We start from the raw sequence: 26,060 nt of genomic DNA on the forward strand, positions 1-26,060 counted from the left end.
TATCCTCTGCTGTGAAAGCTGGTCCCAGACCATCTCTCAGAGTCCTCCGCCACAGCAGCCACACCCGGAATGTCTTCCAAAGTGCTCAGCTGCAGCAGCTAAGCCTGGAGCAGCTCCCAGAGTGCTGTGTCATGGCAACCAGACCTGGAGCCCCTCTTCATGTCTGCTGCTGTGGCATCCTGGTCCAGAGCCTTTCCTGGGATTCACTGCTGAGTAAAGAGAAGCTCCCAGCATCCACCACCATGGCAGGTCTGGAGAGGCTCCTGGGGGTGGTGGCCACTGAGCTGAACTGGTAAGTACATTTTCAATTGGGGAAGGATTTATAGTCCCAGTGTATTTTTCCTTCTCAGATTTTTCTGTAGTACCCCCAAGTTTGCAGAAAAATGCTTGGCATTTGATTTTGGTATTCACAGATGGGGGCCACATGCTTCTATTAGATATATAGATGTAATATGCTCAACATGGGGCTGTCTAGGAAGGTTCCCCAGAAACTTCAGTTAGTTCAAAACAAAGCTGCTAGATTACTAACTGGCAGGGCTTTTTTTGAGCAGGAATGCAGTTCTGGCTGGCTTGGCATCAGGGGGTGTGGCCTGATATGCAAATGAGTTCCTGCTGGGCTTTTTCTACCAAAAAAAGCCCTGCTAACTGGTTTACCTCCTGGTATTTCCCCTGCCCTCCCCAACAGCATTATGTTTGGGAGAAAAATCTACTGGTGATCACTGCACTGAAAAGTATATGGATATCCTCAACTAGGTTAAACTCTGTCGAACAATATCCATGGCCTGTGGGACTTAGTGCAGTTTTAAACTAGCCTGGCTCCTTTTTTTTCTGTCCTCTCCCCCCACAGGAAAAGTATACAAACTGGCTTAGGCATCATCTGTAATGGCTACTTTGTTTGTTTTAATTGTTTTTAATCTTGATCTGTGAATGTATTTATGGAAATGTTGTTCACCACCCTGAGCCCTGTGTACCAGGGGAGTGTGGTCTAAAAGACCAATTTATAAATAAATAAATAACTGGCTCATTATAGAGAACACATTAGTTCTGAAAGAGCTTCATTGGCTGCCATTTTCAGGCACAACTCAGAGTGCTAGTTCATATGGTCAAAGCCATAATAAACAACTTAGGCTCAGGGTACTTGCAGGATCACTTTCTCTGATATCCAACTACTTGCCAATTAAGGTCTGCACCTCAGCCCCCTATATTCTTAGAAGCAATGAGTAGCAACCAGGGTAACAGCTTTTAGACTATCTCTTATGTTGCAACCTGAGATGCGGGGTGGAAAATTTTCTAGTATATTATTTTTCTGCAGAACATTTTCCATTTCTAAAAAATTGATTCGTTGTTTCAAAAAACTAAACAAAAATGAATGTATGCCATTGCCAGTACAATATTAAACAAACTAAGTTTTGAAGCTGTATTTATTTTTCAGGTGATTTATTCCTAGCAATTTTGTAAAAGAATACACTTTAAAAAATTCAGAACAGAAGGAGGAAATAAGGGCCACATGTGCTTATAATCTAAGTTTTTTAAAAATCAAATGATCAGCTAACTTGGTTGGCTGTACAAATCAAATGAAAATCAAATCTAAACATCGTATTTATATATCCTCTCTCACATGGCAGAACAGACATTATAATCACCAGTCTGATATGAACTAGCAAGTCATGCTACAGAGAGTGACAGACTGTTTCCACACAGATGTCTTGCTCTATCTTGACTTCCAGCACTATTTTCACAAGTTTCCACATGGTGTCATCCTCCATTCATCCTACTTTTGTGCTTTCCCCTGCCTTGCTTCAATGTTTCCCAAACCTGACTTGGCACAATGCCATCGAAAAGACAACAAAGTGCCTCTGGATATTGCAGGGGAAGGTATAATCAAGTCTCTAGTCCAGTGCACAATGTATCACTGCCCCTTTTGACTCCAACATAAAAAGTGGACACCCACAGCATGTCATGCACAATTCCTCTATGTGTGCTTCAGTTAATGTGTCAGTTTTCCAAACCTTTGGAGTTTTTAAGTTTAAACATTGTAAGGAAAGTACATACTATGTTGTCTTTAAATGTTACATGTATTATTCAATATACATTTCCACATAAGCTTTGAGCATAATATTTTAACCACACTTGATTTTTTTTTTAAAGCCTAATCAAATATCTCACCTCAAGTGTTTGTTGCTATTTGGGACATAAAAATAACATGAGGTCCTTTTTCAATTTGTTTACTAAATACATTAAAATAACCATGCTAAGTCAGATCATGCTTTATTTAGAGCATCAGATTTTCTTTAAACAAAAAAAACTTTGATACTATTTTGGTTCTGGAAAACTCACATGATTGGTTGCAGCTACCAAGTTAAAACTCTTTTTTTTTTTTTTGGCCCTCCAGCTACTGGGGGGGGGGGGGAATGACTTGCTGTATTTATTCATGGTTTATGTCTATGAGGCTACAGTCAGGGGGCTATTCTATGTATTTACCAAAACCTGCCCAATGCCTAGGAATGCTTTCTTTTTTCCCTTCAGTATGTTCCTCTAACATTTTTGTCATCCCACCCCCACCCAACTACCTAAAAGCACAACCCAGTATGTTTTTAAACAGGCTTATTATGATTATTCATATTAGAATTTCTTTTGTCAGCATGGTAACACCTAGTTTGGTAGCAAAAACCAGACAATCATTTCCCAAAGCAAGCACATGTTTCTTTTGCCCACTGTCAACTCTTCTCAAAAAGGAGTTAACTTACCTTTTCCATGACCAATATATAATTTCCTTAAACTAGTGAAAACCAACAAACTGCATATTTGAACATTTATACAGGAAAGGATAAGTAACATACCATATTTTAAAAAATAACCACTTAAACCAGTCCATTCGTGTTTATCTACTGCTTCAACAGATCATAGCACTGCCAAGCAAAATCCAAAGGAGGAAAATCCTTTGAATTTGAATGTGCTGCTCCAACTTTGCACTTGTTAGTGTTTTGGTAACTAATTAAACTTAGGGTGCATTCACACTGCGCTAAATAATGCATTTTACAACTGGATTTTTACTGTATAAGAATAGCAAAAATCCAGTTGCGAAACGCATTATTTATTGTAGTGTGAATGCACCCTTACTCCACTTTCTACCAGGCCAAATGAATTCATGCACAAACTTCTCTCTTTAGAATTCTTTTGGTATTCTAGTTTGGAGAGATCCAGCCACTTTTTTTTGCTAAATCTTGTCCACTTCCTCTTTATTACAGTCACCAACACACATGGCCTTTGTTCATGCAGGTCCCATGATCCACAGCATAGTCTTTCTGGTGGCCCAATGGGACTGTTCTTTTATTCACTGGTGGAAAAGCTGGCTGGGTCCAGCCATCTACCAGAGTTAAAAAGGTATACAGTCAAAGATGTATAGAAAACAGTTGAAAGACAGCTTAGTATTCTTTTCCACCATTTTACCATCAGAACCAGGGTATCTTGAACAGAAAACATTTTAATCTATGACCTTTGAGTTTCTAATTGCATAAACAATAGCAGATTTATGATGGAGTCATAAGAACATAAAAGAAGCCATCCTGGATCAGGCCAGTGGCCCATCCAGTCCAACACTCTGTCACACAGTGGCCAAAAAACAAGGTGTCATCAGTCCAGGGGCATCTTTAAAACTAGCAAAGTTTTTTTCAAGGTATAAGCTCTCATGTGCATGCATACTTCTTCACAGGGCCAGCCCTAGAGCACAGGGCGCCCCAGGCAGGCTTGCCACCTCCCTGCCACCCCCACCCTTGCTGCCTCCCTGTCCTCCAACCCCCACAGAAACTGCATGCCGGCCAGGCATCCTCCCCATTTGTTCTCTGATGCTCAGAGTCATCAGAGAGTGAATGGGGAGGGCACCCAGTCAGCGTGCAGTCTCTGCAGCATTCTCTGCTTTTGGGCGAAGGGTGCTCAGAGAATGCTACAGAGACTGCGTGCCAGCCAGGCTCCCCCTCCCCACTCATTCTCTGATGATCGGAGTCATCAGAGAGCAGGAGGGGAGGGTGCCTGGCCAGCATGCAGTCTCTGTAACGTTCTGAGTGTCCTCCGCTTTGGGTGCTGGCCGGGCGCCCTCCCCGTCCTCAGAGTCATCTGAGAGCAGGTGGGGAGGGCGTCAAAATTTGGGCATTTTCCTATGGTGCCAGGCCAGGAGAACCCAATTTGGTGCCCTCCACTGCCTGGCACCCTAGGCAAATGCCTAATTTGCCTTTTGGGAGGGCTGGCCCTGCTTCTTCAGATACACTGAAATGGAAGTTACCAGTTCCTACGTATAGCTAGAATGTGAGCAGCAAAGGTGTTTAATAGATGGAGGTAACAGTGCAGCCTCCACGCTTGAGAGGAATCAGATGGAGCACGATAGCAGGGTTTCAGTTAGCATTCCACAGTTAAAAGGAGCACATCTGCTCATCAATCTCCAATTTTGATATATTTTCTTCACTATGTCTCGCCCCAGAATTAAACTCAAAAAAATGGTGACTGCATAAATAAAGCCTGTTATTCCAGCTTGGCCCCTGCATCTGTTAAACACCTTCATTATGCTGTATGCCAATTTGCTGCTCATGCTCTAGTTCAGGGGTGTCAAACATGCAGCCTATGGGCTGGATCAGGCCCCCAGAGGGCTCCTATCAGTCCCGCAAGCAACTCACTGCCATATGCTTCCTTCTCCCTCTCTTGCTTCCTTCTGCATCTAGCTTGCTTTGCCAGGCTTGCTCAATCACATAGGAGCCACAGAGCAAAGCTCCTATTTTCTCCATTGGCTGAAGCTCCTCTCTTGGGGAGGAAAAGGGGGAGGGGAGTTTGCTTTGCAAGCACGGAGCCAAGCCACTCTTCCTTCTATTGACTGAGGCTCCTCCGCAAGAGTGCTAATGCTTTAAGCATGTTTTATTTTAAGTTAAAAAAATCTTTAATTGTGTTTGTCTCCTTCATAAAGTTTATCTCTCTGCTGCCTGGCATTACATTTTATGACACACACGACCCAGCCCAAAAAGCTCTCATTTAGATCACATCTAGTCCCTATAACAAATGAGTTTGACACCCCTGCTCTAGCTAAATGTATGGACTGTCGACTTCTATTTCAATGTATCTGAAGAAGTGTGCATGCACATGGAAGCTTGTAACTTGAATAAAACTTAGTTGGCCACTGGACTTGAACTTTGTTCGACTGCTTCAGACCAACATGGCTGCCTACCTGAATCTACACTTATGATTATGACTGCTGTTAGCAATTAAATTATGAAATGATAAAATACGTTATGAAACGGAGAAGTAGAAAAGATCCAAAGGTCATCTATATAACCCTGCCCACTTTGTGGAGGCAAGATTTACTATGTTTACACTTACTAACTTAATATCTAGCTTAGGTCAGATAAATGTAAAAGTGTTGTGCAAGCAAGAAACAGCGATGAACAAGACAAAGTCTGCCAAAACACACATCTGGTAAAGGTTAGGTCAAAATCTTAAAAATCTATTAAGTACCATAGTCACCTCCTGCTGTATGGTTATTTTAATATTTCTGTTTCTTGCAGACATCTACCAACTGCAGTCAGGGTGTATGCTTCAAAACTAGCAAGATCTCTCAACTGCCATTCTCACATATCCTACTTTTTTAAAAAATTAAAAACTGTGTTGGAGCAGGTAGAAACATTACTTTGTAACCATTTAAATACATCTGTATGTATTTGGGATTTATTAATTTACATCTCTCGTCTCTCTAGTTGGGACTCAAAGCAGCTTAGAACACTGTTCACCCTTCCTCTAGTCTCACAACCACACCCCAGTATGGCAGGTCAGGCTGCAAACATGTGGACCCAAGGTTACCCAGCAAACTTTCATGGCAGAAGTGGGAATTTAGATTCAGGTTTCCCAAGATCCTAGCCTGAGACTCTATGCATTATGAAATGCTGGCTTATTGTGTGTTTTTTCACAGGGAAGCCATGCAATTAAAGTTACATCAAAATACTTCCATGAAAGAAACATTCCAAGATCCAGGAGACTGTGAAAACTGTCGGTAAATAAATGCTATACAAGAAAGCTGCTCTTCAAGTCAGGTGTTCAAGTTGTATTATGAAAAACTAGAAGAAGCGAATTACTTGAAGCTTAATTGTTGTCTAATTTTCTTCCCACCCTGAGCTGGATGGCCCAGGCTAGCCTGATCTCATCAGCTCTTCGAAGCTAAGCAGGGCTGACCCTGCTTAGTTTTAGATGGAGACCTCCAAGGAATACCAAAGTTATGATGTGGAGGCAGGCAATGGGAAGCCACCTATTAGTTATTTGCCTTGAAACTAGGGGTGGGCATGAAACTGAAGCAGGAATCATGATCTGTCCTAAAAATGGCCAATTTGTAGTTCATCTCAAACTGGTTCAGCTGATCCCACAGCACCCAAACACTTTTTTTCTTGACGTGTCATTTGGTTCCTGCTTGCTTCCTTTTTCCAGGTAGCCTAGTGTCAGCGTGTGCACTTCTGATCAGTTTCCAATGAAACTGACTAGAAATGGCAGCTCAGCTCTACCCCCCCCCCACCTGCGCTTCTTGTCAGTTTCCAGTTAAATTGACTACACCCCGCAGCTCCACTCTCCTAGCCCTTGTGCTTCTGGTCAGTTTCCAGTGAAACTGAGGAGAAGAGCAGGGGCCAGGAGAGCAAAGATGCAAGGTCAGTTTCTAAGCTTCCTGCGGTGAAACTGACTGAAGCTGCAGGGTAGCTTCCCTTTCTTTCCCCAACTCCTAGGAGAGTTTACTGGGGGCAATGGTTTTGAGGGGCTGTGGCTTGCCCCACAAAAAATCCAGTTTGCACCAAACTTGGAAAGCAGGTAAAGGAGAGTCTGCTGAGAGTTTGCCACAGGTTTGGCATCTCTAGCCCACTTGGGGGCTGTTCTACGCCTTCCCGAACAGAATAAACCAATGAACCACAAAAGAAATTGAAAAAACACGAAACAAATCAAACCATCAAATCTGGCAACCCAACAAGCCACCAAATGAAACAAACCACCATCTTCGTGTTCCGTGCCATTCCCTACTTAAAAACCCTACAAGGTTTTTGGCTGTTACTTTACAGCAATTTCTCCCACCACCAATTCTCTTCCCAGGCTTGTACAAGTTAAGTGTCATATCAATGTTACAGACTGACAGGACTGCTTAAGTACTGGGAAGGAAGTCCTTCACATCTTGATCTAGACATTTCACACGTAAAAGTTAAGAGATTACAAAGAAACTCCTTTCTATAGCACTTGCTTGCATATCTTCTGGTATTCATTAATTATTCAGGAGTCTCCCTTTCATTCCCCCCTTTCAGTCTCTAAAAGCTTTTTTATTATTTTAAAATCTGAAGGAGACTGATCATCATCATTAAACAAATCAATTCTGTATGCCCACTCAAGAAGGGCAGCTAGGTGACAATTTGGTTTTCAACATTCCCAAGAAAGACTGAAATGACACTACAATGGGGTAATGAAATAGTATATTGACAGAGATGGGGTATAGATGGGTCACGGGAGGAGAGAGACAGTGTTGGCATTATCCATTCACACTGGCACATCCCAGTATTGTCCATCTAGAGAAGGTGTGTGTGGGGAAGAAGGTCACTCAGAGGCATGCCTTGGCTATGAAGCCCAGCCTTCCAATGTGGAGTTTTCCTGATCTCCATCATGGGGCCTTTCTGGGCACAGAGACTAGCTTGAGGGCCCCCCATGTCTTTTGAAGCTACCCTCTTTATTTGGCAGCACTCTGGTATTAATTCCTCCTCTTTGCCTTACAGTGGCTCTCCTCCTTCCTTGAAAATCGAGGACAAAGGGTGGCAGCTGGGGGGAAGCTATCTCAGAGACACCCTCTTCATTGTGGGGTGCCTCAGGGGGTAGTTCTCTCCCCGATATTGTTTAATATCTTTATGCGCCCCCTTGCCCAGATTGCGCGGAGGTATGGGCTCGGTTGTCATCAGTACGCTGATGATACCCAGCTCTATCTATTGATGGAAGGCCGGACTGGCGATGTCCCTATAGATCTGGACCGGGCGCTACAGGCCGTGGCTGGCTGGCTCAAGCTGAGTGGGCTGAAGCTGAATCCAACGAAGACCGAGGTCCTCTGCGTGGGCCGGGACGGACCAGGAGGGGAGATCACTCTGCCGGCTTTTGACGGTGCGCCACTGATACCAGTGCGCAGGGTCAAGAGTTTGGGGGTGCTACTGGAATCCCCGCTATCAATGGAGGCCCAGATAGCTGCCACCGCAAGATCCGCCTTCTTTCATCTTAAGAGGGCGAGGCAGTTGGCTCCCTTCTTGGAACGCGACGACCTAGCAACTGTGATCCACGCAACGGTCACCTCAAGATTAGACTACTGCAATGCCCTCTACATGGGGCTGCCCTTGTGTCGAACACGGAGACTTCAGGTAGTGCAGAATGCGGCGGCCAGGCTGCTAGCGGGACTACCTAGATGGGAACACGTGCAGCCTGTGCTGCGGGATCTGCATTGGCTGCCGGTCGTCTACCGTGTTCACTATAAGGTGCTGGTTATCACCTTTAAAGCCCTATATGGCCGAGGACCTGCCTACCTACGGGACCGCCTCTCCCCATATATTCCCCAGAGAGCACTAAGATCTAGCTCCCAAAACCTCCTACAAATCCCTGGGCCAAGAGAGGCCAGACTGAAGATAACCCGGGAGCAAGCCTTTTCACTAATGGCCCCTCGTTGGTGGAACCAACTCCCAGAGATGGTGCGAGCCCTGCGGGACTTGAACCAGTTCCGCAGGGCTTGCAAAACCTCTCTTTTTCAGCTCGCATTTAAAACAGGACCAGACCAAACTGATTAACTATTGTAACTTTAGCCACCTCATATTGAAATTGGAACTGATGTATGATAATGTGTAAACTGTGACCGATAGAAGTATAGCACCTATTTCTATCTATTTTTATACTTTATATTTTAAAATCTTCTATTCTTCTATTTTTATATTTTTAAACTTTAATTAACTTATGTAATTGTACTATTTAAATTATTGTTTATCTATTTTAACCAAATCATGCTTGCCATGTCTGTGAGCCGCCCTGAGCCCGCCTTCGGCGGGGGAGGGCGGGATATAAGAATAAAATTTGCTTTGCTTTGCTTTGCTCTTTGGCACCATCAGGTCCTTGGAGAGTGTGTCACATTTCATAGTGCACTGCTGATCAGACTTCAAACAACCAGGGTTGTGGCACAATTGGGACAAAGGGAAAGGGTTTTAGGAATGTCAATTACCAAAAATAGGCTATGCCCGAGTTAAAAAATATAAAATAATCCATTCATGGTATATGCATTGAATAATGACACATGTCGTCTTGCTAATAATAGAATTAACTAGAGTTTGTAGAAAATGTCTCGGATAGTAAAAGAATTCTTACGTCCAGACTGTATGCCAGTTGAGAATCTATTCGAACCACATTCACAGTTCACATTTAAACTAGTTTAAAGGGGGAGTAATTGCGTCTCCCTAGGAACTCTGGAAACTGTAGCTATGTAGGGAGCTGGCAATCGCTAGATCTCCCCACTCCCTTTACAGAGCTATAGTTAGCAGGCGACTTTAACTGAAAGACTCGTTGTTTAAGCAAGTGGCTATTAGCCACAGTGTGTGTGTGTATATATAACATTTTTTGCCACTGTGTGACACAGAGTGTTGGACTGGATGGGCCATTGGCCTGATCCAACATGGCTTCTCTTATGTTCTTATGTCCAGTCTAAATTTGTGAACATAGATCTTGGAAGGATCCTAGAGAACTTATTTCTTTATCAATAAAACGTTACTAGTTATGATGCAAGAATACAAGAACTCATCTCAATTTCTAAAACACATAAGGGACATATGCAAATGACATGCTATAAACTTAATCAACTCATGTGCCTTTATGGCAAACACCTTATTGTAGCCTAGGTGATTAAGATACACACATTCAGACATACTTGGAAACAGTGCCAGTTGTGGCCAGTCCACACTTGGCCACATTATCACAATACAAAAACCATTTCACTGTTCATTTCTTGTTCCCCTCCTCCCTTAGTCTAACAAAAGGTCTTCTTTCTTGAGTTCATGGAGAGTTTGCGTGCTTTATGCATGACAATATTTTCACAGGGAAATCTGTTTCTGTTGCAGCCAAAAGGAATTCCTTTTCCTGGAAGCACAACTTGGAAGTGGCAATGGGCTGCTGTTATCTTAATCACCTAGGCTACAACAAGGTGTTTGCCATAAAGGCACATGAGTTGATTCAGTTTATAGCATGTCATTTGCATATGTCCCTTATGTGTTTTAGAAATTGAGAAATGATCAGCTGAGGCAACCGGCCTTTTGCTAGGCAGAGGAATTCCCCTTGAAATAAGTTTTCTCCACAACTCAATTTGGATGGGGTTCTCAGGGAGGCCTTCCTTCCAACATCAATGAGGCATGACCAAGCAAATTTCAGGACCTCTAGGTATATATGGAAGAGCCTGGAAAACATACTTAGAGAAACAAATAAAACAGCAATAATAGGGTTTTTTTCCTTTTAAAGCTTTCCTTGGCTGTCCACAAATTGCCATGACTTGAGTCCAACCCTGTTGAGATAGGTTTGCATACATTAGCTAAATTACCATACTTGTTTTGGACAGGAGACTTCCTCCTTCTCACATGGTGTTTCAGTTTGATATGGTCTCTACCCTTCCTATGTTAAAGGACAGATTTCATACAACATACATTATGCAGAACACAAATCCACAATATAAACCCATGCATCACTTCTCATGATTCAGGCTAGTGCATATCCATATAGAAAATGAGCACCTAGTGGTTCATGAGAGGCTTTTTATTTTGTTGCAACAGATATGAATCTTAAAAAGAAAACATAAAATTGTGCACAAAATGTGGAGCTCCAAAAAGAGATTACGAGTTGAAGTTATCCCTGGATTACAAAAATGGTCACAAAAAGGGAAGAAAAACTTCAAAAACAAACACAAACCAAAACTGAGGCCTCAATAGAACAATGCCAGCTTTAACATACATGTATGCGAGGGATCAGACCCAAAATGATTAGAGAACTGGATTAGAGAATTTAAACCATTGGACCTCAGTGGGGTGTTCAAGTCCCACTGAACCCCATCTTCCTCTGTGTCAGCTCATACAAAATTTGTTCTGTGGGTCTCACATAGGTGAGAGAGTGGGTTTCATCAAACTTCAACAACAAAAATCCTAAAAGCAAATAATAGTTAATCCTTGAACAATTCTTAGACATACCAGTAATTCTTAAAATTACTATATAATAATGTGCATGCACTAAACTTGAATTGCAGATTCCGATTTTCTTCATATATATAACAAAACAATCCTGGAAGGCAAATTCTGGTTAATACACCTTGACAAAGAAGGTTGAAATAACAGAGAGGCAGAAACTTAAAATAATTAAATGGAAATGTGTTATCCAGTAGCAAGCGTGGCTAGGACTGGAGACTGGATTGAAACACAAAATCAAACAGAATTGGAGCCCTACCATGATAAGAACAAGAAACATAGAAAGAATTTTCTGAACAAAACACTCAGAAAAAGTCATGCTCTAACAAGATACTTATAGATGTAGGCATAAAATATTATAGATAAGCATATAGATGCCTTTTTCCACAAGTAAGAGGTTCACCATATAGCTGAATAGGAAGATTGATATGCACATTCATAGATGGAACATAACTATAAATGACATCAAGAGAACAAATGAAGATATATATTTTAAGGAATGCAGAACATTATTAAAGTCCAGATTTCCAATGAAGACCTAGAGTTTTCAGGAATCCTGCCTACTAAATTACTTAGAAATCTAGAAAGGGCATTTCCATGGGAAACATGACACTGAGAATAACTGGATCGCTGGTACAGCAAAGTATTAGTTTCTCAAGACTTAAGAGAGAGAATGCACAGTGAGAGGGCAGTTCCACCTAAGGAAGGGTATAGATGTTCCTCTATAACACGTTATAACTTCAAATGAAAGAGGGTCTTGTAGAAACCAAAATTTATGAGGCAGAACTTCAAAACACTGCTCTAAACAAAAACTCAGTACCAGCAACCAAAGGAACCCCCATATTCAAATGAATGAAAAGTTGGGAAGCAGCCCAAAGAAAGACAGAAAAACTGCCAGATGCAACACCTGAAGACCACATGCTTCTGGTATGAGATGTTCTTAACAAAAAAATCACAAAAGAATAAAATTTCCAAAAGGTTGGATACTGTATTGCTTTAGCAGAATAGATGCTCCATATAAACCCAAGATTACAAATATAAACTTCCAACCCATTGTCCCAGATCAAAAAACTTAACGAGAGATCTGTTAGGTGCACCATTTCTTTAAAGCAAAGGAGATCACAAGCTAAATATCTTACAAATATTCCCCTTAAAATTAAAGCTGCACAATCTAAGTACAAGGGAAACTAATAACGGCCACTAGAAAAATATTCTCAGACTCAAAAGGTAAAGCAAAAAAAGAAAAGAAATAAATTATCAGAGGAATAGCTTCTAATGTAGAAGAACTCTTGCCTCAAGGCAGTTTACAGGCAGGTTCTTTTCTCTGGCAGAGAAAGATTAGCTGTAAGTGGAACTTTGGGATGCCAGCTCCAGGCTGGAGATTTCTGAATATTTGAATTAAATTTGAAGATTACAAGGCATGCAGTCCATTTTCTTGGACACTTGCTTTCCCAGAGGCACTTGCCTTAATGTTCTGGGGCATTACATTATATTTTTGAGAGTGATCTCCAGGTTCCACCTGGAGACTGGCACCCTTGCAAAACATAGTAGTGTTTTGAGCAAGCCAAGGAGCTTCCAAACTGACTTGCTTATTTTAAAATATACACATCTTCCTTCCAGGCATCTAAAACTACTCATTTTATTTGTGGAGACATTCTTGCAGAATTTCAAAAGTTTAAATTTGTATCCTTAGACCCAAAACCAGAAGAACATGAGAATTCAGAAAAATATCTCAATTGTGCCTCCCCCCCTTTGATATCATGGGGCATATATATATAAACACAAGATGGGGAAGGTGATGAGATATCTGCCTGGTGGGGGTTAAGATTTTACACTTATTTCTACAATTAAGACTAAATTTGGCTATGTACCTTTTCTGGTTATGGATCTGATTTATAAAAAGACAGGTCTCTTTCTGTAAAGACACCTGGTTGCTTGTGCCTTCAGACCTTTTTTTTCTATGGGGTGGTTTGCCATTATCTTCCCCAGTCATCTACACTTTCCCCCCCAGCAAGCTGGGTACTCATTTTACTGACCTTGGAAGGATGGAAGGCTGAGTCAACCTGGAGCCGTCTACCTGAAAACCCCGCTTCCACTGGGGATCGAACTCAGGTCGTTAGCAGAGCTTAGACTGCAATACTGCAGCTCTAACACTCTGTGCCATGGTGTTCTTGTGGGGAGAGGACAGGAGGACTGCAAATTTGCAATCTTTAACTTCTCTAAGCCAGGCTCCAATTTGGGGCTGATTTAGGTACTCTCTGTACATGCTCAGAGGCCTTTCCCTTGAGCCTGAAATTTATAGAACTGAAGCAGTAAATATTTAACATAAGAACATAAGAGAAGCCATGTTGGATCAGGCCAACGGCCCATCAAGTCCAACACTCTGTGTCACACAGTGGCAAAAAATTTATATACACACATACACTGTGGCGAATAGCCACTAATGGACCTGTGCTCCATATTTTTATCTAAACCCCTCTTGAAGGTGGCTATACTTGTGGCCGCCACCACCTCCTGTGGCAGTGAATTCCACATGTTAATCACCCTTTGGGTGAAGAAGTACTTCCTTTTATCCGTTTTAACCTTTCTGCTCAGCAATTTCATCGAATGCCCATGAGTTCTTGTATTGTGAGAAAGGGAGAAAAGTACTTCTTTCTCTACTTTCTCCATCCCATGCATTATCTTGTAAACCTCTATCATGTCACCCCGCAGTCGACGTTTCTCCAAGCTAAAGAGTCCCAAGCGTTTCAACCTTTCTTCATAGGGAAAGTGCTCCAGCCCTTTAATCATTCTAGTTGCCCTTCTCTGGACTTTCTCCAATGCTATAATATCCTTTTTGAGGTGCGGCGACCAGAACTGCACACAGTACGCCAAATGAGACCGCACCATCGATTTATACAGGGGCATTATGATACTGGCTGATTTGTTTTCAATTCCTTCCTAATAATTCCCAGCATGGCGTTGGCCTTTTTTATTGCAGACGCACACTGTCTTGACATTTTCAGTGAGTTATCTACCACGACCCCAAGATCTCTCTCTTGGTCAGTCTCTGCCAGTTCATACCCCATCAACTTGTATTTGTAGCTGGGATTCTTGGCCCCAATGTGCATTACTTTGCACTTGGCCACATTGAACCGCATCTGCCACGTTGACGCCCACTCACCCAGCCTCAACAGATCCCTTTGGAGTTCCTCACAATCCTCTCTGGTTCTCACCACCCTGAACAATTTAGTGTCATCCGCAAACTTGGCCACTTCACTGCTCACTCCCAACTCTAAATCATTTATGAACAAGTTAAAGAGCATGGGACCCAGTACCGAGCCCTGTGGCACCCCACTGCTTACCGTCCTCCACTGCGAAGACTGCCCATTTATAGTGACTCTCTGCTTCCTATTACTAAGCCAGTTTTTGATCCACAAGAGGACCTGTCCTTTTACTCCATGACTCTCAAGTTTTCTAAGGAGCCTTTGATGAGGAACTTTATCAAAAGCTTTCTGGAAGTCAAGGTAAACAACATCTATCGGGTCGCCTTTGTCCACATGTTTGTTCACCCCCTCAAAGAAATGTAACAGGTTAGTGAGGCAAGATCTTCCCTTGCAGAACCCATGCTGAGTCTTCCTCAATAACCCGTGTTCATCAATGTGCCTACTCATTCTGTCCTTGATAATGGTTTCTACCAACTTTCCCGGTATTGAAGTCAGACTGACTGGCCTGTAATTTCCCGGATCTCCTCTGGAACCCTTTTTAAAGATGGGGGTGACATTTGCTACCTTCCAGTCCTCAGGAACGGAGGCAGATTTCAATGAAAGATTACAGATTTTTGTTAGAAGATCCACAAGTTCAACTTTGAGTTCTTTCAGAACTCTTGGATGTATGCCATCCGGACCCGGTGACTTATTAGTTTTTAATTTGTCTATCAGTTGTAGGACCTCCTATTTTGTCACCTCAATCTGACTCAGGTCTTTCAACACCCCTTCCAAAATTAGTGGTTCTGGGGCGGGCAAAAAGTTCTCGTCTTCCACAGTGAAGACGGAGGCAAAAAATTCATTTAGCTTCTCAGCCATTTCCCTATCCTCCTTCAGTAATCCTTTTACCCCATGGTCATCCAAGGGCCCCACTGCCTCCCTGGCTGGTTTCCTACTTCTAATATATTTGAAGAAATTTTTATTGTTGGTCTTTATGTTTTTTGCAATATGCTCCTCATAGTCCCTTTTTGCCTGCCTGATCACAGTCTTGCATTTGATTTGCCACAGCCTGTGTTCCCTTTTACTAATCTCACTTGGACTGGTTTTCCACCGCTTAAAGGAGTCCTTCTTACCTTTTACAGCTTCCATTACTTTGTTTGTTAACCACGCAGGCCTTTTCTTATGCCTGTTTGTGCCTTTCCTAACTTGTGGTATGTATTTTATCTGAGCTTCTAGGATTATAGTTTTAAATAGCGTCCAAGCTTTCCCAAGGGTTTTGACCGTATGTACCTTTCCTTTCAGTTTCCTCCTCACATGCCTCCTCATCTCAGTGTATTTACCCCTTTTAAAGTTAAACGTGGTTGTGGTGGTCTTTTTGGACAACTCCCTATTTATACAAACTAGTTTAATCTCTCTTTCAAAAATACAAAACTAGTTTAATCTCTCTTTCTCAGAGATATTTGGTTCTGGCATTTTAAAGGTGAAAATAAAGGTACAACTCTCAAAATCTCTTTCTCAATCATGGCAATAAATTCTATTTATTTAATTTGCATCCTGGCTGCATTTTAAAGGAGCTGAACCTAAGTTCTTTTGGGCTAACTGTAATGCAGTAGCCATGCACCACTGAATTTTAATACTGAGATAGCTAAATAGCCTTAACTGGATACATCACGAGGGTTTGGGAGGCATAAAATAACATAATGAGTACATTTCTTTGCCTAGCCTAACCTAGACTAAAGCCTATTTTACTAAACAGCCTCCTGACATAATTCCATTCGGGGAAACCCTTGGATTCCATCTGGACATTTGAACTCTGTATGATAATATCTAGCTCTGTGAATTTATACCCAGTTAGCTAATTACATAGAACAACTCTCTAAAACATATGCTTTCATGCCTATTTTGTAAAATAAACTTTCTTTAAGTTTATTTGTGTGGTTATTTGCTTTCAGGGCCACCACAATCTGAGCCAAACTTAACCACTAGCCTTTAGAAGTAGAAGTACCTACTATCAATTTGTGAAAACTGACTTGGGGAACCCCTTGCTGCAGTGGTGTGGCTTGGTTTTCTCTAGAGTTTTCCTAATAGGCAGAGGCTTGACTATGGCCTCTGTGCTAGAAGATTTATCCAGTCTGGTGGCAACCTACCTTCCTGGTGTTTCTGGGGGAAATAGTCTGTTAGACTATCAGTTGGCAAGTCTGCTGACCCACCTCGGCCAGACAGGTGGCAGACTTCGTCACACTAACAGAGATCTGATCTTTTGGGCAAGACCACATTCTCTACAGTTAGTTTTATTTCCTGAATGAGGTTGCCATATCCAGATAGGACAGGTTGCTTGAGATGTAAAATGGAAGTCTAAAGAAAGATGAGATCCCAAGAGAACCAGGCTCTGAGCTCTCACTCACACCAAACTTCCATTACCCTGCAGAGAAAACTAAGTCTGCAGCTTGGAACTTTGTGCTGTGATTCCAGGAGATCTCCAGGCCTTCTCCTGAGAACTGGCATCATCTAATTTTAGTCCAAATCACTGTTCTTCTGTTCTTTATTTTATTAAGGGGAGAGAGGTCTTTGTTACCTTATAAAGCCAGGTCTCTCCATTCTAAAAGACATTCAAATCCAAAAGTTAGATTTTTTCCTTCTTGAATTGGAGGTTTAGGGACAAAGGAGCCTTGTCTGCCCATGTGGAACTACCATTCTCTGACATTTCCCAGAATTCTGGCTTTTAAGTTCCCCATGGCACCAAACATTTAGACAAGACACACTTTGAAACACAGAGGGTAGGGAGGGTGAGCTGCCAGTGGGATTCTGACAGCTCCAAACACAAAGGAAGCCTTATCCAATCGCTTCCCCACTTTCCCGCCTCAGACGCACTCGCGAGGCTGAGAACCTCAGTACTGGTGGGTACAAAAATCGCTTGGAGGCTGTGCCTCCTCTCATTCACACACACACACCCCACAGAAATCCTCCCAGTTCCTAGCCTTTGTTCTTCAGCGCCAGAATGGAGCCTACTGAACAGGGTTTAAGGGATGATCAGGCCCTTCTTCCCTCCTAAGGAGAGGTAATCCAAATTTCCAAACATTTCATACTCACAATCCTGAAGATCTTCCAATTCCCTACACACGTCGGTTCAATCAGGCGCGGGATCTTGGCTGGCCAACCGAATACCTTTCCCCACCGAGACGGAGAGAGCTGGACTCAGTCAAAAATATGACTCTGGCACCTAGTCTGCTGTTCCCGCCACGAGGGTGGAAGGCAAACGGTTATTCAGGCCGCCTAAGGGTAAGAAAAATCCTCCCCGTTATTCCTCGGCCAATGCCACCATGTTATGTAGCAGGGAAATAACGAGGCGCACACTTACTGATTGAAAACAAGGTATTTTACTATTTGGCACCAATAGCAAGGTTCATTTGAGCAGCAAGGCTCCCCAAAATAATGAACCCCGCACACTTCTCAAACCATCCGCTTTAAGCAAAAGCAAGCCTGCAGGCTGGCCCTTTACACGTTATCTGATTCACTTCCCCCCTCCCCTTTATCCCTGGTAGTTTTCCAGTGTGTCTCTGCTTATCTATTCAAATGCCCCACCTTCCTGTATGAGTCTGCTATCAGCTTTCAGCAAGATGCTCCTTCTCTGCAGGGCCCCTGTGTTATCTATTTTACAACCTTGGATTCCACGCTTAGCCTGTCGGTTTTAACAGTTACAGCTGCTTCAAATATTGCATCAGACATTCTCTTCTGAAGGCACAGAAACCATATTTTCATTTATTATTATTATAGAGGTATTCATTAATTATTCAGGGGTCTCCCCTTCATTGCCTCCTGGCTCTGGGATTCAGATGCTTAGTGCCTCTGAATGTGAAGGTTCCCCCCGAAGGTTCTGGATGTATTCAGAAAGGGGAAAAGACAGAAAGAGAAAAAGAGAGAGAGAGAGAAGGAAGACAGAGAGATAGAAAGACATGAAATGGCAGCACTGGGAAAACATGAAAGGGCAGGGCATTTCAAGCTTATCCCCCCCCTCCCGGCTCTACTCAGATTAGCAATGGGAGGGAGGGAGGGAAGGAGACGGGGAAACGACTGACAGAGAAAGAGAGGGGAGAGTGGAAAATAAAGCAAATAGGGAAAAAGAAAAACTGATAGAAAGAATTAATGAATGAGTGGGGGAGTGGAAAATAAAGCAAATAGACAGGGTAAAAGACAGACAGACTGACAGAACGAAAGAATGAATGAAAGGGAGGGAGGGGGAGAGAGTTGGAAACAAATAGACAGAGAAAAAAGAAAAAAGGAAATAGGAAGAAAGGAAAAGGGAGGGAATGAGTGAAAAAAGGAGGGACAAAAGGATAAAAGAACAAGAAAAGAAAAACAGAAAGAAATGAGATGGGAACTCACCTTGAAAACTGCTGACTTTCTGTGCCGGGCAGCAGGGAGCCCGGAGGCCCCTGCACAAAATCAGCTGGGCCCACCGAGCTCCACTGGCCAGCGGGAAGCCCGGAGGCCCCAGTGCAAACATGGCTGGGCCTGCTGAGCTCCGCCGGCCATCAGGACGTCGACGGGAGGCCCCTGCGACCTAGCATTGAGGCTTGCATGGGATGGGAAACACCTCTCTAATAGATTCCCCATGTGACATCTCTCTTGAAGTTCTTTCTGCAGCTCTGCACAAGCCCCAGTACTTTGCTGGTTTTGGATGTATTCAGAAACTTCCTTCAGTCTTCCATCCGTGAAGAATTCTGTGAAGTGTTCAAGGCTCTGTTTGTTGACTGAAAAAAGTTCCATCAGCCTGTTGTCCATGCCGACTTTATGGAAGCTAACAGCCACTGCACTGATATCTTTTTCATTTATCCATTATTTGAACAGCTTTACGGTACACATTGCCAAAACACCTTATTTAACAAGATTCTCATTATATAAGCTGTTGTAAATTGATGCATTACACATCTCATTGGTCAAAAGAATAACCATCAGCATGGCCAGCTTGTTCTGCTCAGACTCTGAAAAACCTTTAAGAACAGCAGTAACTTTTTGACTTCATCCTCAAAGCCTTTGTCCAGGTATTTGTAATGCCTGATTTGTAATGCCTGGTTGCTAAAGATCTGAGCAAATGCCTGCATCATTTCTAGGTCTTCCCATGCTGTGAAGACAAAGGCATCTGTATGCATCATGTTGTCTGCCAGCATTCCACCAGCCACCAGAATGTCAAAGAGTGTCTCTGCATAGTGGCAATAATCAAGCTTTGCTCCAGAAACATAAAAAAATTTAATTACCACTTCCAAGTCACTGCCAGTTTAATTTAAACCTTGAATAATGTAGTCCTGAAACTGAGTAGGAGTCAAACCTCTCTTTGTCATCTCTTTTCCTAGTTTTAGAACACTGTCTGCATAGTGTTGGCATTGGTGCTTTTGATTATTCATAAAAGACACCCAACTTTTAAGGCAGGAAAAGAACATCCAAGGAGCATGAGCATTAACAGACAATAAGAGGACTTTCATTTAACCCGTTTTTAATTCATAAGAAAACCCATTTTCTTATGCCATGACTGCCAAGTTTATTCAGGAGTCGTGAGGTACCTTGTCAAAAGCCTTTTGAAAGTCCAGGTATATAACATTTACTGGGTCACTGTTGTCTATATGCTTGTTCACTTTCTCAACGAATGCCAAAAGGTTAGTGAGGCAGGACTTCCTTTTGCAGAAGGTATGCTAATTCTTCCTCATGTGCCTAACAATTCTATCTTTGATTACAGTTTCTACTAATTTCTCTGGGACAGATATTAGGCTGACTGGTCTGTAATTTCCTGTTTCCTCTCTGGATCCCTTTTTTAAAAACTGGTGTAACATTTGCTACTCTCCAGTCTTCTAGTACAGTGGCTGAATGTAGTAATAGGTTACATACATGGGTAAGCAGATAAACTCTCTCACATCTAAGTTCCTTAAGAACTCTTGGGTATATGCCATCAGGACCTGGAGACTTATCAGTTTTTCATTTCCCCAGGAGGTCCAGAATACCATCTCTGGTCACTTCAATTTGGCTCAGTTTTTCAGACTTCTTCCTGAAAATAGAGGCTGTGGCATGGGTATATGCCCCACGCTTTCCATAGTGAACACCGGGAAAAAAGGGTATTGAGTTTCTCTGCCATCTCCCCCTCTTCCTATAGTAATTTCTTTATTCCTTGGTCATCCAAAGGCCTATCTGCTTCTCTGGCTGGTTTCCTGCTCTAGATATATTTTTAAAAAATGTTTTATTGTTTGTCTTGATATTTTTAGCAACCCACTCTTCAAAATCTCTTTTTGCTTGCCTACTGTTAAATTCACTGGGGCAGACCTTCCACTTTTTATTAGTAACCTCTTCACTTTTTAAAGCTTCCTTGACCTGCATTGTTAACCACACAGGCCTTCTTTTAGACTTTGTATATGTTGATTTGTTTAACTGGCTATTAAGAGGTCTTAGAGTACCAACAAACTACTGGTGTGTATTTTGAAGATCTGGTTGCTAAAAGCATCAAGACAAACAATAAAACATTTTTTAAAAATATATCCAGAGCAGGAAACCAGCCAGAGAAGCAGTTAGGCCTTTGGATGACCAAGGAATAAAGAGATTACTAAAGGGAGATGGGGAGATGGCAGAGTAACGCAATACCCTTTTTTCCCTGTGTTCACTGTGGAAATGATGAATTTACATTTCTATTAGTGAAATAAGTGTTTACTGTTTCTTTAAACACTGTTGTTTTAAGTAATATCAATGTTTAGTGCCTGCAAGCATGTTTTGCTGTGAACAGCTATGGCCTCTGGCATTCAAAAGGTTTCTTTAAATGCTATGTAATTATATAAAAATGTTTTAGTTCTCAGGATTTTCAAAATGTAAAAAAGACACATGTACTAAGATTGAATTAATATATTTGATTTAAAGTGATTAGATTGTTTTGACAGCTTTTTTTCTTGGCGTTCCTTCTCTATTCTTCTTCTTTTAGACTTGGAAGTGCTTTTCCTAACTTTTGGAATGCATTCTATTTGCGCTTCAATTTATGTGGTTTTAAATAGCTTCCAAGCATCTTCTTGGGATTTGACTCTCTGGTGTTTCCTCTTCAGCATCTTTTTTACTATTCCCCTCCTTTTTGTAAAGTTCCCTCTTTTGAAATCGAACGTTACAATTTTGGAATCTAGGGGTAACTTTCCATTGAACTGACTGCTGAATCTAATAGCATTGTACTCAGTTCCCAATTAGTGTTGACAACCTCTACCACTCTCACCAGATCTTGAGACCTGCTCAGAACCAAGTCCAAGATCACTACCCCTCTGGTTGGTTCTGTGACCAATTGTTCCAATGCACAGTCATTTATGATGTCTAGGAATCTCATTTCTACAGCATGTCTTGAACACATATTTACCTAGTCAATATGAGGATAGATAAAGTCTCCCAGTAAAATAACATTATCTGCTTTAGTCACCACCACAGATAGCTCAGCTGAGGGAGCGACTCTACCAGGACTTAGCAACCCGTTGGAGAGATGCACGCCTGTGGGGAAGGATAGTTGCTGAGTCCTGTGTTCTGACAGGAGCTTGTTGCGTGGTAATTGGAACATCACCAGAGGCCCATTTAGCTTGGGGTTGGGCTCCTCGTGGACGCAACAAGTTGCACCCATGACGACCTCCAGACCTTGGATTCAGTGGGAGCTCACAGGAGTGCAGCTCCTGAACCTTTCTGAGAGTTTCACCTCCTCCTTCTGAGAGTTCCACCTCCTTGTCCATTGAGTAGTATGTGCAGCTGCATAACAATCCCTGGATGATCTCCACCACCTATTTTTCTACAAAATGACCCCTGACAACCTCACATCCACCAAGGCTCTCACACTCCTGACCAGATTCCTTGGCTTCCTGACTCTCACTCTGGACGACCTTGTTCTCTGACCCCCCAACTTGACTACCTGACTTGAGTTTGGTTCAGACTCCCCTGGCTCGACCCTGGACCGGACTTTGATTCCTGGCTGCACCCAGCCTGTGTCACAAGGAGGTGGAGCCTGGCACCAGGGGACCCTCACCTTCACTGGGGGGGAGGGGAGGTCTGGTAACCAGTGTTCCCTCTAGGCTGAGTGTGAGCTAGCTCCTAGTTTTTTCACCTCTGGCCCCAGAGCAAACTAATTTATGCAGTAGCCAAATTGTTCACTCACAACTTTAATGCCAATAGCTCACAAAGTAGAATTTTTGCTCACAAGACTCCACAGCTTAGAGGGAGCATTGCTAGTAACTCTAGTCACCTCCCTTATTTCTAGCTACAGCTAATACCTTCTGCATTTCAAGATGAGTCTCAAGGATTTGATCAAGTACACCTCTACTTTTAAGCAACCCTTAGGGCCCAGTATTTCCACCCATATCAGTTCTGTTGGGGAGTTAATTCCCCTGCTGTTTTCTAACTTACTTGATTCTATGTTCTCTTTGATGTACAACACAACACCACCAACCTGTCCTGCTCATACCCAAAAATGACTGTATCCCATAGAATTCTCCTATTCTACTATGTTTCTGAGATACTGACTATTATCTAAATTGTCACTTAACACCAAGCACTCCAGGTCCCCCATCTGGGCTTGGAGACTTCTAGCATTAGCATACAAACACCTAAAATGTGTTTCCCTCTCCAGCAACCCTTACCTCCCTTGGCCCCATCACGCCCTCACTCCCTGAGTGTTTACACTACCATCCCTTTGGACTGATTTAACCCAAACCAGAGGCTCTCCACCTCCTGTCTCCAGCTAACTCCAAGAAATAGTGTATTTAAAAATTTAAAAAGTAAATACAATTTGTTATCATTTTCTGAATAAGCTGTACTTTTGATATATCAAACACCGCACTTTTATGCCAAGCCAGTTTTTGCATACTGCATTTTATGTTCCCAAAGTAATAAAGTGATTTTTAATCTGTAAAGAGTACTAATATTGCATTTCTTCATTTTTTAAAAAATTCCCATTTTTTTCTAGAATAGTCTCCCCCTGGCTTCAAATTTTTAGAAAATCTTATATCTCTACACATGTAAGTGGTTACACATACTTACGTATAGATTGTTAAGAACATAAGAAGAGCCCTGCTGCATCAGACCAGTGTTCCATCTAATCCAGCATCCTGTCTCACACAGTGGCCAACCAGTTCTTCTGGAGGGCCAACAACAGAACATAGAGGCCAAGAACATAGAGGCCTGATGTTGCTTCCTGGCTCTGGGATTCAGAGGTAGTTTATTGTTAACTACCTCTGGCAGCTGTTAAATAAACTACGGAACATATTCAGGGGGAAAGCATTTTACGACTCTCATTTTCCTTGTCTTAAATACTCACATTTAACAAAATGAGAATGAATGAGAATTAATGGGGAGGGACGGTGGCTCAGTGGTAGAGCATCTGCTTGGGAAGCAGAAGGTCCCAGGTTCAATCCCTGGCATCTCCAAAAAAGGGTCCAGGCAAATAGGTGTGAAAAACCTCAGCTTGAGACCCTGGAGAGCCGCTGCCAGTCTGAGAAGACAATACTGACTTTGATGGACCAAAGGTCTGATTCAGTATAAGGCAGCTTCATATGTTCATATGTTCAATTAGAGTTATACAAGTTGCTATATTTTTGTCACTACTCACTTTGCGGGAAGAATCCCAAATGGAATATATCACACACCAGAGAGCAAATTATATGGTTTGCATTTTAACTAGATAAGAAATTTTTACTTGAAGCCTACTTTATTTCATTTCATTTTCCAAACACAAAGGTTTCCAGTATGTTTTGTTGGCCTGTACAATAATGCATGTCATAACTGATAATTCATAATGCAAACATGTAATTATAGAGCCACATCCTTGGGGAGAATGTTAAAATCAATGCCTGGGTTTTTTTTAAATCTATCCTGGTTACCACACATAGTTATGTCTGCTGTGTAAAGCCACAATTAAGTAATTATTTGATTTTTTACACCATCAAGAAGAAGAAGAATTGCAGATTTATACCCCACCCTTCTCTCTGAATCACAGACTCAGAGCGGCTTATAATCTCCTATATCTTCTCCCTCCACAACAGACACCCTGTGAGGTGAGTGGGGCTGAGAGGGCTCTCACAGCACCTGCCCTTTCAAGGACAACCTCTGCCAGAGCTATGACTAACCCAAGGCCATTCCAGCAGGTGCACATGGAGGAGTGGGGAATCAAACCTGGTTCTCCAAGATAAGAGTCCACACACTTAACCACTACATCAAAGAAGATGAATGCTTTTTAACACTTACAGAAGTCAGTAAACAGAGATGAGTGAAGAAACTGTACATCACACAGAAGCAAATACAAAAGACAAAACAGAAAATAACTTGCTTCACAAATAAATCTAAATAACTAAACATAGTGCTTATGGGAAACAGAAGAAAGTAAGTCTAATTGAAAAAATTGGAGCATCACAACTGGCCAAACAGTGGGTAATGCTCGGGGGGGGGGGGGGGAATGCTCTACACCACTATAAACTATATTATATAAAAGAGATAACTTTGTACCTCACAAGTGTAATGGGCAAATTCACATAAACTTGCACAAGAAGCACAAAACCAGCTGCTGCTACATGACATTTTACATGAGTAAACCTCACATTCCAACTGCAAATATATATATATAAACAAACAAACCTGCCTCCCCCTTAGCAGCTAAACTTGTACAACGCTATTAACCCTCCTGAATATATGGCTACCAACTCTGCGTTCAAAAATACAAGTATAATGCAGAGAGATCAAAGTATTCACAGTAAAGCCCACAATGATACCCTGGGCTCATTTCAACTCTGAGTTTACCACTAAGTTATCTTTGTTCTTTTATTAAGGTATTTCTCAAAACTTCAGAGTAAGACACTATCGGTATTTTCCCCTAGTTATTAAGATTAGCACTGTATTCCTTAAGCACTGTATTTGCAGTGTTATTTCACTTTACTTATACCAAAATGCTTTATTTTAAATCTGAATTCAACATTATTGAAAGATGGTGCAGTTCAAGGCATCTGTATCTTATTTAGGTAGAAATTAGGGGTAATCAAATGGCTGTCCAAGAAACTGATGATGGAAGAATCTCTATCTTTGATGTAGTGGTTAAGTGTGTGGACTCTTATCTTGGAGAACCAGGTTTGATTCCCCACTCTATCTGTGGTCTTGCTAAATACTTAAGAGCTTATTTGCTTTTACCTGGCTTTTTAAAAAGTTGCCTGTCAAGGCTCAAGTTAAAAAACCTGTTTTGGTTTTTTAACTAACCCAATCCTGATGGGATTTCTCTTGATATATGGTGCCTGTATTAGCAGGTTAATAGCTAGAAAAACACACAGATGCAAAGTCTCATGTGAAAAAATGGGATGAGCCATAATCTGATGCTTGGAGCATCACAATTTAAATTTAATTACCTATATAGGTTGGTAGTAGCCTGAACACCTGAACATTCTTCTGCCTTTGCAAGGATGTATTCATATGGCAGATAAGCCAATGAAGACAGTGGCTGATGAAGCACTCCTGCATGCCCTTTTCACTTCTGGCTGGTCTCCTGATGTTAGCTGGGAGCAAACTGCTGCAGATTGCAGCAAGGGGCTGCTGCATGTATTTATGAAGACAGCTGGTCATGGAATAGCTGCTCCCACCCTTCACTTCTACAACCTGGGAC

At 42.0% G+C, this 26,060-nt stretch overlaps 1 protein-coding gene and 1 pseudogene across 1 annotated transcript in view; both read right to left on the bottom strand.

Annotated features, from left to right (window-relative positions):
- The window catches only part of TESK2 (testis associated actin remodelling kinase 2), a 148,606-nt gene that overhangs the window by 97,010 nt on the left and 25,536 nt on the right, over positions 1–26,060 (bottom strand). The window lies entirely within an intron of this gene.
- On the bottom strand, positions 18,869–19,883 carry LOC132567795 (eIF5-mimic protein 2-like; annotated as a pseudogene).

Source organism: Heteronotia binoei, chromosome 2 (assembly GCF_032191835.1).
Source record: "Heteronotia binoei isolate CCM8104 ecotype False Entrance Well chromosome 2, APGP_CSIRO_Hbin_v1, whole genome shotgun sequence".
Taxonomy (NCBI): Eukaryota; Metazoa; Chordata; class Lepidosauria; order Squamata; family Gekkonidae; genus Heteronotia; species Heteronotia binoei.